General features: G+C 41.7%; 1 non-coding gene across 1 annotated transcript; it reads right to left on the bottom strand.

Moving 5' to 3' along the window:
- Positions 1–8,861: 8,861 nt before the first annotated feature.
- On the bottom strand, positions 8,862–8,954 carry trnar-ucu (transfer RNA arginine (anticodon UCU)). The gene is made up of 2 exons: positions 8,918–8,954; positions 8,862–8,897 (listed from the first exon to the last, which is right to left on the bottom strand). It is a non-coding gene; the product is annotated as a tRNA-Arg (tRNA).
- Positions 8,955–15,449: the final 6,495 nt, after the last annotated feature.

The raw sequence follows: 15,449 nt of genomic DNA, 5'->3' as shown, positions 1-15,449 counted from the left end.
GTGCAGGACTTGGTCCCTGGTGTTGCTTTAGCAGGAGCCACAGCCATGACACAGTGCATGTACAGCTCAGTCACTTCATGCTGCAAGAGGGAAGGTCACAGCATTAAGGGATCAAGGCCAATAGAGGGACAGAGAAGGACCTTCTGCCATCAGTGAAGGCAAGCTGGCAGCTCTAGGCACTACAGCTGCCACAGTCTGGTTCACATCTAGATCATGGATGGAAAAGCAGACCATGGATCAGTAGAGCAGGAAGGCTGAGCAGCACCTTCCTGGACAGCTTCTTCTGGAAGAGGAAGGCATCAATTGTGAAGCGGAGCACATCCTTCTGCTTGGAGGGGACAAACCTGGACAGGCAGCCATCTGCCTTGCTGTCCACCATGCACCTGGGGACAAGGACAAGGATGAACCCCTGCAGGCTCTTGGGGCTCCTGCCCACCTCCCCTCCCAGAAGGGGTTTCTCCGTTACGTAACACGAGTGGATGTACAGCCTCTGCTCTGCTGTGGCAAAGTAGGCAGTGGCCTGGAAGTACATGGGCTGACCCAGGAAGTACTCATCCTTAGGAGAGAGCCGGACCCAGCGGGCTGGAGAGAGAGAGGCAGCATTACACCTGCACACAGCACCCCCTGCAGGCAGGAGGAGCCACTCACTCAAGGAGCTTACAGTTGGTGGTGAGCAGCACAAAGCTGTGCTTGTTCTTCAGGTCCTTGAAGAAGGTCCTTCTCCTGGCCCACGTGGGGACATAGCCAACCTTGTAGGAGTAGTGGAACCTGCAGGACAGAGGAGATGAGGGGCATCTGGACACTTTCCTAGCAGCTTCTCAGCAGCAGAGCCCTGCCTACCTGTTGTAGGAGCACTTGACCGGCACAGAGAAGGGAATGAAGCGATGCACAGGTGCACTGGAGGAGGGCGGGGCATAGCGGAGAGTGTTGGAGTACACCAGGCGGCCCTGGACAACCTGCAGGGTCACAGAGGAAGGGATATTCCCAGGAAAGGCAACCCCGACACTGGCCCTACAGCTCACATCGATACATTGCCTGTAGATGAAGACCCGCTTACCGATCGCTCGGTCCCGCACTCGTGAAGCCCGTAGATGAAGTAGAAGTAACTGCGTGTGGTTCGGCTGACGCTGCAGTTGCCCAAGGTCACCTCCGATGGCCGACAGCTGAAGCCAAGCAGGAGCCGACTGACCCTCACGTACATCCTGCTGGAGTCACACCACACAGCCACTCCTCGGGTGTCCCCGATGGACGGGCGAGCCGGCTGCCGCCCTCGCTGGGGAGGAAACAGGACGCTCTTGATGTAGGCGGGTAAGGGGCGGCTGCCAGCTTCATCTTCTCCTTGTCGAAGTAGGGCGAGTACGCGTCTCTGGACACGGGAAGGCGGCGAAAGTCGGGAGCCAAGGACTGCGAGTCGTTCTCGCTTGCAGACAGGTCTTCGGAGGACGCATCTGCCAGGTTCAAGTCCTCCAACTGGGCTGCGTCTTCAGGAGCCGGGAGGTCGGCCTGGAGCGCCAATTCCCGAGAGTCCCAGCCAGCCGGCCCGGCGGAGACCAGTGCGGGGAGCCCGGCCCCTGTGTACAGGCACAGCATAAAGAGAAACGAGTGCATCGCCAAATTAACGTCCCGCTCAATTGCTATAGAAGTAAAATAAGTAAACCACAAAACTGTGTTGAAGCAAGAAAGCATAAAATGTGAACGCGGTGACTAGGTTTTTATACTGGCAGGACCTGCTACCGCACACCTGATCACACTACCGCTCAATCAACACAATCAATTACATACAGAGACCCGGATTGTTCTCAGCGTCTAATTAGAACCTGATTCCAGTCTGAGGCAGGACTCCGTGAAGCCGCCTGAACATTTCCCCGTGTGTATCTGACCTCAGCGGAGGAGTTCCACGCAATTTCGACAGAATTAAATCACCCACACGTGTAAAATTTGCTCAGATTAATTTATTGTTCAATTAGTTTCTAATTTCCGAGGAAAGTGTGTTAAACTCGCTGTCAGACAGAGTACGGAACATGCGACACGTCCGTCCACACTTTCTTTTATCGAGGGGGCTGTTCTATCAACACGTACCGCAATGAAAATAATTTTACTATTTTTCATGTGTAATTGCATGTCATATTAAAATGTGTAATACAAGCATTTCTTTGCTTCCCAGTAAAGAAATACTGATCAGCTTTTGACATGATCTGATAATAATTTGTCTGATTTCTCAGAGATTGCTTTTGCTTCGCAGCACTGAGAACCTATGGAAGGCCGTTTCCGCCAGGGAGTAAAAAAAACGCACTATGGTATCTCAGAATTGTGACTTAGAATCATAGAATTGCGACCTAAAAACTCAGAATTTTGACTTTATCTCTCACATTTGCGACTTCGAAAAGCCCATATTTCATTGTCTGACCTTTTGTTATTGTAACGAATTCGGGTTCTAGGGCTTGTGCCCTCGCCGCTCCCGCCCTACTTCGTGCCTCACTCTATTGGCTCAAACCCAGGTCTTGCTAGCTAGAACCCGAATCCGTTACAATAACAAAAGGACAGACAATGAAATATGGGCTATTTCGAAGTTGCAAATGTGAGATATAAAGTCGGAGTTGTGAGTTACTAAGTCGCAATTCTGAGTTACTTAGTCGGAATTCTGCGATACCATAGCGCGTTGTTTTGTAACTCCCTGGCGGAAACGGGCTTTCATACATTTCAATTAGTCTGATCAGTGCAGGACAAGTTAATGTAGAATCATTACTATGTCTGTCTCTTGTTTGTATATAAATGAATGTCTTTGACAACTTAATGTTAGTTTTTAATTTAGTTTTACGATGTAGGTCATGTGTTAACATATGCACGAGCATACGAAATGTCTCACTCCTGATTCAGCTCATGCTCCATAGGAGAGAAGAGATTCCTCCTGCTTCTCGTACAATCATATCAGAACAGAAGCCCGTGTCGCCCAGCTCTGATTCAAGAGCGACTCGCATCTTCAGCCCTTTTTTTATTCGTGATCCTAATTTTCTTTAGTTATGATCAATATTGAACTTTTTCTAAATAAAACGACAATAATCAAACATGCAGGCAGACTTTTAAAAAGTATTAGGAGCTGACAGGGTGCCCCTTTGGAATAGTTGTCAGAAAATGTGAGAAAAGGAAAGGTACGTAAGCTCTCACACACAGCATTAGAGATTGGCATCTGATGGAAAAAAAAAAAAACTACCTGTCTCCCCAGCATTTAACGGTGCTGTTGTTTTGATTTTACATATTGTTAGCATTTTAATGAATTGTTAAAAGATTGATACACAAATCGCTAAATAAGAAAACGTAAAAACCCTAGCTGTAAGCAATTGGCCATTCATATTCCTGAATTTTAAATCCCTGTGTTTTTCTGTATCCGAATGCCTGGTGCAGCTAATTTGAAAGCAGAGTCTACCATTTACAGAAGCGTATTGTTGCCACCAAGGAAAAAAAATCCTGAGTTTACAGGAGTAAAGAGGAAACAAATGCAAACACCGTTTAGAAAAAACACACACGTCTCAGGCCTTAACCATGACAAGGATAGGATTTGAACCTAGACGAGCAGAGCACAATGAATTAGCAATCCAAAAAGTGACTCCTGTTTAACTTTCTTTTCGCTTGCTCGATTTGTAGTACGCTCCTAAATCCTTACAACCGATAAACAAAACGGCTTCATGTGCCACAGCATTCTGCTGCAGGTACGGTTTGCACCGTGTATTAGGCGAACCCGAATTAAATATTTCAAATATGTGAAGAATTTCATGAAACCTGAAAAAAGATCACAGCCAATGTCAGCAAATCAGAGCCTGTAGGCAGCTTCAACAGAACAAAACGATCTGAAGCCGCAATAATTTCATAGAGTGTATTATGACACTCTAACCACGTTGTTGCTATTACTGCTACTTCTGCTGCCGTTGCTTTAAACTCTACTCAGCGGGCAAGTAAAGTTGTACAAAGAATAGACTACTTTGAGCCGTCCAAATTCCATTATGTGAATTTAAGCTTTTTTTTTAATTAATAACAGCATTAGTAATGCAATGCGTGCTCAGAAACCTTACTTATTAGCTTATGAAGCAATAGTGTTTCGACAATTTGCGGTCTTCAAAAAGTAAACGCTGAAGTTTTTATAGTTCCTTGTGAGCAGATCACCTTTGATTTAGAAAAGGAAAACTTACTCCTCTGTTGCTTTCATTGCAATATCTGAATCGAGACCCAAGCGCTAAGAAAGCTGAAAAACGCAGAAGTCATAAACCCGATTTTAATTTAGACACACATTTTCTAATGCAGCCTTCATTACAAGACAGTCTATTTCTCGAAAGCGTGTTATGTAAAAAAGAGAAAAACGAAAATATATGGATGACAATATTTAAAAGCTTAAGATTTTACTTTTGAGAAACTGTCATTTTATGTATCTAGACGCTTTTCAACCACTGCTTTTAGAACTTTGCTGTGCTTCCTGAATCATTTTCAGCGTTATAAACTGGGTGTGGAAGTAGCGATCACTTTGTAGAGCAGTTGATAGACTGGAGCTGTTCAGACTACTCTTGTTATTTCTCAAATGCTTCCATCATTTTTCTTTCAGGCTAGGACGCGAGTGTGTACATGTGTTTGGTTTTCGTTTCACTGATTCCCATTGAAGATTTGTGAATTAACAAGGAAAGAATCAGTTGCCTCGGAAAGCAGAAGGTTTGGTTCTCAACGATCTTGAAGACACGCCCATGTAGAGCAGGGTGTGATGATTCGTACTATAAAAGACCAAGTGCTCAAAGTGACGTCTGTGTTTGCCGTTGAAACTTTTCATCTCGGGCGCACTTTTAGAAAGCAAAGATAGAGCAGTTGTGTTGAATCACACTACGACAGCTGTCAGCAGAGTGGCGCAGCAGAAGCGTGCTGGGCCCATAACCCAGAGGTCGATGTATCAGAACCATCCATTGCTATACACACCGTCAGTCTAATGAAGTGAATTTAAACTGATCTTTTTCTCTCGTGTATGTGCAAGCTTCACACTTACTGTATTCGTTAATCTTTACCAATAGCAGATGCCCAAATGTATCTTTGGTTGTTCTGCGATCCTTCATAGTTTCCTCAATTCCTTCAAATGAACATCCATATCAAAGCAATTATATATATATATTACAATTAAGGTACATATTAAAAATATCAACGCACATTTCTATAATGCTCATTTAATAATGATTGTCAAGGATTGTCAAGTTCTCCAACAAATCTGTGTTCTAATTTTAAAATATTTTTGCTAAGGATACAACGGGTGTATAAATGAATTCTCCCAACAGCCAGTTAAAGAAAAATTCCACACGTGAGGATGGTTTTCTTGGACATTGACTTAGGTACTGAATTGTTTACTTGTTTTAGTTGCACACGAGTAAAACACGAAGATTTCCTGCAACATTCAAGAGGGTTTGCGAAGAAATCCCTTCAATTTTTAGCGGAGATTATGTTTACATCATCACAATCTGAAGCACGTCCCTGAGTGCGTTTGACCCACCAGCCCTTTGTTTAACAGCTGCAGAGGGACACATTCCCGTTGCTTTTCACAAATCACTGGCTTTTTGTTGCAGCATTTCTTCTGTCCTGAGAAGCAAGATTTGTATTTTATCTTTCAGAAGTTGTATGAATTTCTTGAAGTTCAAAAACAACTTGTTCCTGAAAAGAAATGAACACTTGCTTCAAAGTAAATCAAGACGTATGTGTCTCTTGCTGTGTGTGCTCTTATCTGTCCATCTCTCTCTCCTCTTCTCTCTGGCAGTCTGTGTAGAGTATCTGAAGGGGATGTAACACCACTTGGAAAAGAAGAAAAATTCTCAGGGAAAATTCTCAGGCAGAATAAAAAATCATTATTCTTTTCTCAGTCAGATTCATTGCTCAGACTCACACTCAGACAGGATCTCAACTCCGTACTGCTCTCTATCCTCACAATCCAGAACCAGAAGATATTCAGACAATCAGTGCTGCTACATGAACAATATCAGACAGAACAGCCTGGACTCATGTCACATTTCCCCCTTTTATCCTTCCTCCCAGCCCTCTTAGAGACATAGAAGAGCTCCTGGTTCTCCTCTCTGTGAACTGGGCTCAGGGGTCACTGATCTGTCAGTTGTGGGCTCTGTTCCAGGTCGAAAGCAAGAAGGTTCTATTAACGCTTTCCAGGACTTCCAGCCCTTCAGTATTACTTTCTTTACTGTATGTCAGCCTCCCAAAATGTTTATAAATGTTTTATAACACACATGAGTGTGGAATTATCTTATTATTTATATATAGTATTTATGTAATAAAACCCAGTAGTGACAATATGATCAGTATATTGATTATTTGTAGCCGATTGTCCGATGGTCGTGTCTACAATAGTGACCATTTGACCAGTCTGTAGCTCTGGGCAGTGGGATTCAGATCACACAGAAGACCCGTCTGTGTGTGATTCCACACCAGCCCTGGGATTCAGCTACTCTCACAAATGTCTCACAGACTGTCTTATAAATTTACAATTAGATGAAGTCATGTAACAGTTTTACAGATAATTTAAATAATCAGACAGCAGTTTTGGCAGTGGATACATCTCCACATGGGGGAAAGGGACAGTAAAATAGTAAGGAAAATACAAAAGAAGAAACTGAAATATATGCGCTCACTGTAAAGTACGAAGAGGTGGTCAGACAAGCAAAACAGCTTTGCGGATAATGTGAAGTGACATTGTTTTGTGTCAATCAGCTCACGGATTCAGCTTCATGTGCCTTAAGCTGTGCATGCCTTCATGAAGACTCTCTTTAAGATGATTGCACCTTTCATTGTCAAATCGCCTTCTTTGGATACAAAAGTTGCACCAATACTAAGAGAAAGGATGAGGAATGGCTTTTATCAAGCGATTGCATTGTTTGTTTGACTGAGGATCCTTGTGTGCTGAACTGGCCTCTGGAGAAGTGTAGTGCAGTAAATCAGAAGGTTTGTGTCACTCAAGAATGTTACAGAACAGAACAATACAATTACAATACTTTTGTGAGAGTAAATATTACTGGTGCATCACAGTTCTTATAATGGTGAAAACAGGAGCACCTTCTCTACATTTTTGACTGAAGTATTTAAACGGAAAGAAATACTATCACTATGCAATTCATAAATGCAATTGAGCTCCTATAAAAGTTCTAGTCTGATGAAACAATGTATAGAATTAGGTGACAATATCGGAATTCATTCAAATGCACAAGATTAATTTTCAGCAACAAAAAAAGTGCTCGGAAATATTTTACAAGAATGAAACCTTACATTCACCTAAATAAGCATTCACCCTCTACATTAGCAGAGAACAGTAGGACAGAAGGTTAGTGTCACTGGACACTGCATCAGAGAGGCCGATCTCTTCTCCCTCATTATGCAGGCTTACCCACTCATGATGAACTGTCCTCCAGCGATACTCAGCTGCCATCATCGACTCAGACATGACGTTCATGTACATATTATACCTTAATATGGCACTGCGTTACAATAATTTGATCAAAACAACTGGTGAATAAATAATAATCAAATATTTTTTCCTTTCTTTTAGTAGCTAAAGACCAAAAAAGAAGCATTTATTCTTTTCCTCTCCTACCAGCCCTTACAAGTCAGTAAGTTTTTAGTTTAGAGCTGGATTAAAGCTCCAGTCTCTTTGAGGGTTGAGTTGGAATCCCACAGCTGCCAAATATCTCCAACTATCTCAGTGTTAAGAAGCAAAAAAACTCACATTTGCTGCAGAAGGAACAGGAGAATTCGTGCCATTCAGCCTTATAGCGTGATGTCATTTTCTCATTCTCGTTTTTAGATGCTTGTGATCGAATCTATGATCCTTATGAGTGTGGTCACCCTCCATAAAGGTAGCACAGATACAACGTGCCACGTTTTCAGAGAATCACATTAATTACAGGTCAGAAGAAGGCGACAAAGTGTCCGCTAGGCAGTCCAGCGATTTCAATGGTGTTCTCTGTTGTTTAGGTCCAGAATGACACCCGTTACAACCAGGAAACACACAGTGTCAGGCATCAAAAAGACTTCCCAAAACCCTGATCCTCTCCTTGATCCGGTGATGGCATCCAGACATTTCCTGCAACACAGCCAGGATACGGTCTTCAACAACACGAGTGAAAAGCTAATTCCCAACCTTTGCAATCCTTTGCAAAGAAGGACCACATGTGCTCAGTGTTAAATGCACTGTTCATTATTAATAATAATAATAATAATCTTTACATTATATAGCGCTTTTAAAGGTGGCTTTTCAAAGCACTTTACAGAATGACAACAATAAAGTTAAAAAAATACACAAGATAAGCAGGATGAGAATACACAGTTAGAGGAGACAATAGATGGTGGTATTAAATACAGTAGGAACAGAGGGGTAAAGAATAGTGCATTAAAAGCTCTTCTAAAGAAGAGGGTTTTGAGTCTGGATTTGAAGGAGTTTAGAGAAGGTGACTGATGTCCTTGGGGATAAAGATCCAGAGCTTTGGGGCAAAACAGGAGAAGGCCCTGTCACCCATAGAGTGTAGTCCAGATGGACTGGGGGACAGATAGGAAAACACAATTAGAAGAGCGAAGGTTGTGAGGTGGGGAGTAGGGCGATAACCCAGACAGGTACTGAGGTGCCAAGCCATGGAGAGCTTTATAGCTGAGCTTGAGGATTTTGAAGTTGACAGGAAGCCAGTGCAAGGACTCCAGGACAGGAGTGATGTGATCACAGTCCAGTGCTAATTTCTTTCTTGTGGCTGCTGGTTCATATTCAACTGTGGACTCTTAAGAAGTCCTGTATTTGACTTGATCAACACCAATCCCTAGAGGATTTAGAAAGGTTCAATAAAAATGATACATGACTCTGGTAGGACTCGAACCCACAACCTTTGAATGACTTCATTCTATCAAGGCCTAGAAGTCCAACGCGCTCTCCATTGCGCCACAGAGCCAGCTGTATGAAAAAGTGTTTGCCCCCTTCCTGATTTCTTATTTTTTTGCATGTTTGTCACACTGAAAGTTTTAGATCATCAAACAAATTGAAATATTAGACAAAGATAACACAAGTAAACACAAAATGCAGTTTTTAAATGAAGGTTTTTATTATTAAGGGAAAAATTAAACCTACATGGCCCTGTCTGAAAAAGTGATTGAGATTTATCAGTCTGGAAAAGTTTATAAAGCCATTTCTAAAGACCAAAATTATCCCAAGAGCACAGCGAAGACTCATCCAAGAGGTCACAAAAAACCCCACAACAACATCCAAAGAACTGCAGGCTTCACTTGCCTCAGTTAAGGTCAGTGTTCATGACTCCACCATAAGAAAGAGACTGGGCAAAAATGGCCTGCATGGCAGAATTCCAAGACGAAAACCACTGATGAGCCAGAAAACATCTTGATGACCCCCAAGACTTTTGGGAAAATACTCTGTGGACTGACGAGACAAAAGTTGAACTTTTTGGAAGGTGTGTGTCCCATTACATCTGGCGTAAAAGTAACACAGCATTTCAGAAAAGGAACATCATACCAACAGTAAAATATGGTGGTGGTAGTGTGATGGTCTGGGGCTGTTTTGCTGCTTCAGGACCTGGAAGACTTGCTGTGGTAAATGGAACCATTCCGCCATCTACCAAAAAATCCTGAAGGAGAATGTCCGGCCATCTGTTCGTGACCTCAAGCTGAAGCGCACTTGGGTTCTGCAACAGGACAATGATCCAAAGCGGGCAAACTTCTATGCCCACTTTGATGCTCTGAACAAGGGCAATGCTGAGAAGACCCCAAGTGTGCAGGGCGAGTTTGATCTGAAACTCTCAGAGCAGGACGTGCAGAAGACTCTGAGCAGGGTGAAAATCCGTAAGGCTGCAGGGCCTAATGGGATACCACCTCACGTCCTGAGGACATGTGCAGCCCAGCTGACCACAGTGTTTACGGACATCTTTAACTCCTCCCTGTCACAGTCCATGGTCCCCACCTGCTTTAAAAAAAACACTATTGTTCCAACCCCCAAAAAGACAAAAGTGACATGCCTGAATGATTACTGCCCAGTAGCATTAACATCTGTGGTGATGAAATGCCTGGAGAAGCTGGTGTTGTCACACATCAACTCCTCCATCACAGAGTCCCTGGACCCCTTGCAGTTCGCCTACCAGAACAACAGAGCAGTGGATGATGCTGTCTCCCTGGCTCTGCATACAACCTTGGAACACCTGGACACTAAGAACTCGTATGTGAGAATGCTGTTTGTGGACTACGGTTCAGCATTCAATTCCATCATACCCAGTCAACTGGTGACAAAGCTCAGGGGATTAGGTCTGTGCAACTCTGTCTGCAACTGGCTGCTGGACTTTCTTATTGAGAGACCACAGGTGGTGCCGATAGGCAATAAAACATCAACACCACTCACCCTGAGCACTGGAACCCCACAAGGCTGCTGTCTGAGTCCAAGGTTGTACTCCCTATTTACTCACGACTGCACAGCAAGACACAGCAACAACCGCATCATTAAGTTTGCCGATGACACCACTATAATAGGACTGATCAGTGATGATGACAAGTCCACTTACAGGGATGAAGTTGAACAGCTGCTTAGGTGGTGTCATAGCAATAACCTGGACTTGAACATAAAGAAAACGAAAGAGCTAATAGTGGACTTTCGGAGACACAGGCCATACACTCACAGCCCACTCAGTATTGATGGAACGGAAGTGGAAACAGTCACCAGCTTTAGGTTTTTGGGAATTCACATCTCTAAAGATCTAACCTGGACTGTGAACACTGACTCTATCATGAAGAAGGCTCAGCAGCGCCTTTATTTCTTGAGGTGCCTCAAGTGATGGGGGATGCCAATACATGTGTTGGTGAACTTCTACTGCTGCACCATCGAGAGCATCCTCACCAACGGGATCACTGTGTGGTATGGTAACACCTCTTCGCGAGAAAGAAAGGCACTACAGAGAATGGTCAATATGGCCCAGAAGATCATCGGCTGCAGTCTCAACGAGATTAAACAGCTCTATGAGGACCGCTGCCGTGGTAGAATTCTGGCCATCACAGAGGACAGTCACCACCCCGGGCATGAGCTCTTCACCCCACTGCCCTCAGGCAAGAGATATAAGAGCATACGGACACTTAACACTAGATTCTTCAATAGCTTCTATCCACAAGCAGTGAGACTGGCGAAGAAATTTAGCCATCCCCCTCGGACCACACCTACACCATCACCATCTACCTCTTTATGATTTCTTATCTATTGCACATCTCCAGTCATTGTTTACACGTCTGTATTGTTTACATTCAAACTGTCTACATGTTTACTTGCACATTGTCTATTGTTTGTTTGTACATTGTCTTGATGCACTGTTTGCACTTTGTCTTGTTTTTTACACTTGTTTTACAATCGAGAGATTTTCTGTAAGTAAGAATTCCATTGTACCAGTACCGGTTACATATGGCAATAAAGTTCAAGTTCAAGTTCAAAACACACCAGCAAGTCCACCTCTGAATGGCTTAAGAAAAACAAAATGAAGACTTTGGAGTGGCCTAGTCAAAGTCCTGACCTGAATCCGATTGAGATGTTGTGGCATGACCTTAAAAAAGCGGTTAAGGCTCGAAAACCCTCCATAGTGGCTGAATTACAACAATTCTGCAAAGATGAGTGGGCCAAATTTCCTCCACAGCATTGTAAAAGACTCATTGCCAGTTATCGCAAACGCTTGATTGCAGTTGTTGCTTCTAAGGGTGGCCCAACCAGTTATTAGGTTTAACTAAATGTTATCCACAACTTCAAACACCTGTGAGAAACGGGCAACTGCAGTGTTTCGCCTGCTGGCTCCACAGATAATCCTTTTTTGAAGTTTAAGGAGAGGATTTCTTTGTCAATTCAATTAAACGTTTCAGAAATGCTGAACTATTGGTGTGTTTCACACGCAGCACGGGCTCTCCTTTGCTTACAAATATTTTTTTTTACACCAATTTACTCAACTACGATTTTGCTGAGCATTTTGTTTGCTTGCTTCCTATTGTATACTGCTCTGATTTCTGTATTGTTCAATTTCCCTGTTGATTTTAATTTCTTGTTTTATAAGACAATCAGACCAGCTTTTCTGACCTTACCCTGCACTGGAGCCACTCTTTTCTTTCCAAAGGCGTGGAGAGAGATACTACTGCAGGTAACACCCCATGAGAAACATCATGAGTTTCTGGAAAAGCTCTCTACCTGCCCGCTCCCCACACCGACGTGTGTGAGCAGGGATTTAAAGGGACATTCTGAAGTGTAGAAACATTTTATCGTTACATACTTTTTCTGTGCAGTTAGTTCTCCTTCAACTCCGCCCGACAACAGAGGTCGTTTTTAATACAGGAGTAAAGGCACACTGCACATCTGCAAAACATCACGTTAAGGTTTAGGGAGAGCGACATCAGTGATTGGAAGGTACAGATGCAGCCATTCAAAGTGCGCAGTACAGACACATACCGGAGGTAATTGGCTACGGCGTCGCGCATTGTGACGCGCAATGACGCAAAATACCGCGGTACGTGATTGGTTGACCGACAGGGGCACTCGTAGTCCGTTGGTCGGTCGTAGAAAGATTTACAGTAAATGTCTTTACTGTGCACATTTTAGCATTGAATATTCATATGGAATTTTACCACTGAAGGGAAATCTTAGTACCTGAGCATAAAAAGAATAGGAGCATACTGTAACGCGTGTGAAGGCCATAAACGATATTAATTTTGGAACATAAACATACAGTATATGGCTGGTCTCTGTACTTTAAATAAAAAATACACACCAGTATTCCATTTCTCCCTTAACATTTTAAGCTTCGAAGTCTTTAACTAATGTGATACTGGAGTCAACAAGCATACTTTTAGAATTTGATTAAAAGGGAATATAATATGGAATTGCGTATCTAAAGAAATTAATAACGATATAATTATATTCATGTACCGCAACACAAGAATAGTACATGCTGTACATTGTCTGTTGATAATGTTTCTGTAGTACTTTTTCAGCACTCTGCATGTGACCTTGCTGGTGGCACTGTGGGTTAGGCTCCTGACTCCTACCTCACATGCTGTGTGTTTGAATCCTGCTGGAGTCATGACTTTTTTTTCAACAAACATTTCTTTGAAAAAATAAAACATTTCCCTGGGTCAGAGATTAAATAAAACCTCACTCGCACCAAACAAATTTATATTTCTAAATATCACAACATGATCGAATTTAAGTCATTTTAATAACAATGAATAGTCACCTATGTGTTACAATATAAACATTTATATTGATTTAAATCGCGTTTTGATTTAAATCACAAACGCAGGTTTAAATATATGTGTTTTTTGATTCACAATCAGACAAATGCAACATAAATTGATATCTTTGTCTTCTAAGTATCTTAATAAACTTTCAGCATAGCATTCTCCCCGTTTAGATTTATTTTTCTTGGGATCCTGGGATCAAACATGGAAAGATTAGATTGTAATCGTTTTTTTTTTTAAATACATTTTAGAAAAGTGTAATCTATACTAAAAAGTTGTACACCACCTGCTATAAAGATACATATTGTAATACTTTCGGGTTCGGATAGGACAGACACGAGAACTCAGACTTGCGGAGTTAAAGCAAGTTAAAGCCTTGATTTTATATATCACCTTTAAAAGTGGCATCTCAAAGCAAAGTAAATACCCAACACTGATTGTACCAATCTGTCATGCTAATAAAGCACCTTGAATTGAGAGAGAGAGAAGGGGAGGGCGAGCAAGCGAGAGAGCATAGCCAGGACAGACAGGCAAATAAGATACACTCCACAGACATTCACAACAGCGACATATCATAAAACATTTGCACATATAGTTAAATTATTATTTGTTTTTCAGGAAGTTAAAAAAAAAACACTTGAATTACTTATCCAGTCTCTCAAAATAAAATTATTTTTCAAGCAATGCAACTAACGTCGGGCAATGTGTCTTTTTTAATCCAACATTGACAGCCACATCTTAAATCTTGTCAGTCAGCTCTTTTTTCTCTATTTGAATTGTGGCAATTCAAACAACCTGGGATAACAAGCGGTCTCAAAGTCACAGAGCTCACAGAGCTTTCACAACAGATGACAATTCCCTTAGTCCTTCCTTAGTCTTCCTGAAATTGTCAGATTATGAGTGAACAAAAACATTTTATTAAAAATTTAATAAAAATTATTTTTTAATCGCGTATCTAAGGAAATAGCAGTATAACCTTGTTCATGCAGTGGCATGTTACATTATTAATTTGGGTGTCTCCTCTTGCCAGAAAGCTCTAAATTGCATTTTGAGTGCGGTTTTTGACTTTTTTTAAATTGCAAATTGCAATAAATAAAGCTGATACTGTTTAGACTTTTAATTATTTTAAACTGTATTACAGCAGCACAATGCAACGTAAATTGCAAAAATGCACTTGGAATCTGTCCAAGCCCTGCTTTGTCAGGCATTTTCTTTTACTGTAATGGACATAAAAACTCCCTTGCTTTTAACAGAGCGTTTCATAATATCTAACTACGAAAATTATTTAAACTGCTACACTTATCATTCAACCAGAGCTCGAAATATCACAAGGATCCTCAAGAGCACAGCAAAGACTGTATTAAAAGTATACTAGTGACAAATTAGTATACTTTAGATCTTTTTTTCTGATACGGGGAAAATCTGATCATGTTTCTCTATAACAATAAAAAAAACATTATTTTACATATCACCTTTATGTGATATCACCTTAAGGACAGCACATACAAGTGTTAATTGCACAATGGACCGCGCAAATCAATTTAAAATAGTCTTCTTTAGGTGTGAGGGCAGGAGTGGATCGCAGAAGGCATAATCAGCAAATTAGGAAAACAAAGAACAGGACAGGTGAGACGTGTATCCAGAGAGCGGGTGAACAGAAAAAGGAACAGCTGTTATGCCCAGGTTTTACGCTCTCTCTGCTGAATGAATAAAAGCATTTTATTAAAAACGCGTTTGCGTTTGTCTGGGTATTTACTTTGTAATCTGTGGTTTCCATCTACTGTATTGCTTTGAGATGCCACTTTTAAAGGTGATATGTAAAATAAAGTTTTTTATTATTGTTATAGAGAAACATGATCAGATTTTCCCTGGTTCAGAATAAAGACGATTAAAATCTGTAATCTTTCCACTTGTATGTCATCGGAAAATACAAGAAGTTTCTGCTTTGTGTAAGGATGGTATCAAAAAGTAATCTAAGTGGTGAGAAAGCTGTGCTCCTCAAAGCGCTTTACAGGATAAAAACAGTAACAACAATAGTGTTAGGCTGGGCAAACGATTTTTTTATAGAAATACAAAATGAGATATAATGATGTGTTCCGGCTAAGACATTAACGAGTACAACCCCTCTCTCTGCGGGAGTGCTGGCTGTGACGAATTAAACCGGTTTCACAGGTATTTTCAAAGTA

This window comes from Lepisosteus platostomus, chromosome 5 (genome assembly GCF_059453375.1).
Source record: "Lepisosteus platostomus isolate fLepPlt1 chromosome 5, fLepPlt1.hap1, whole genome shotgun sequence".
Classification (NCBI taxonomy): domain Eukaryota; kingdom Metazoa; phylum Chordata; class Actinopteri; order Semionotiformes; family Lepisosteidae; genus Lepisosteus; species Lepisosteus platostomus.
This window is presented reverse-complemented; position numbering and strand designations above follow the sequence as displayed.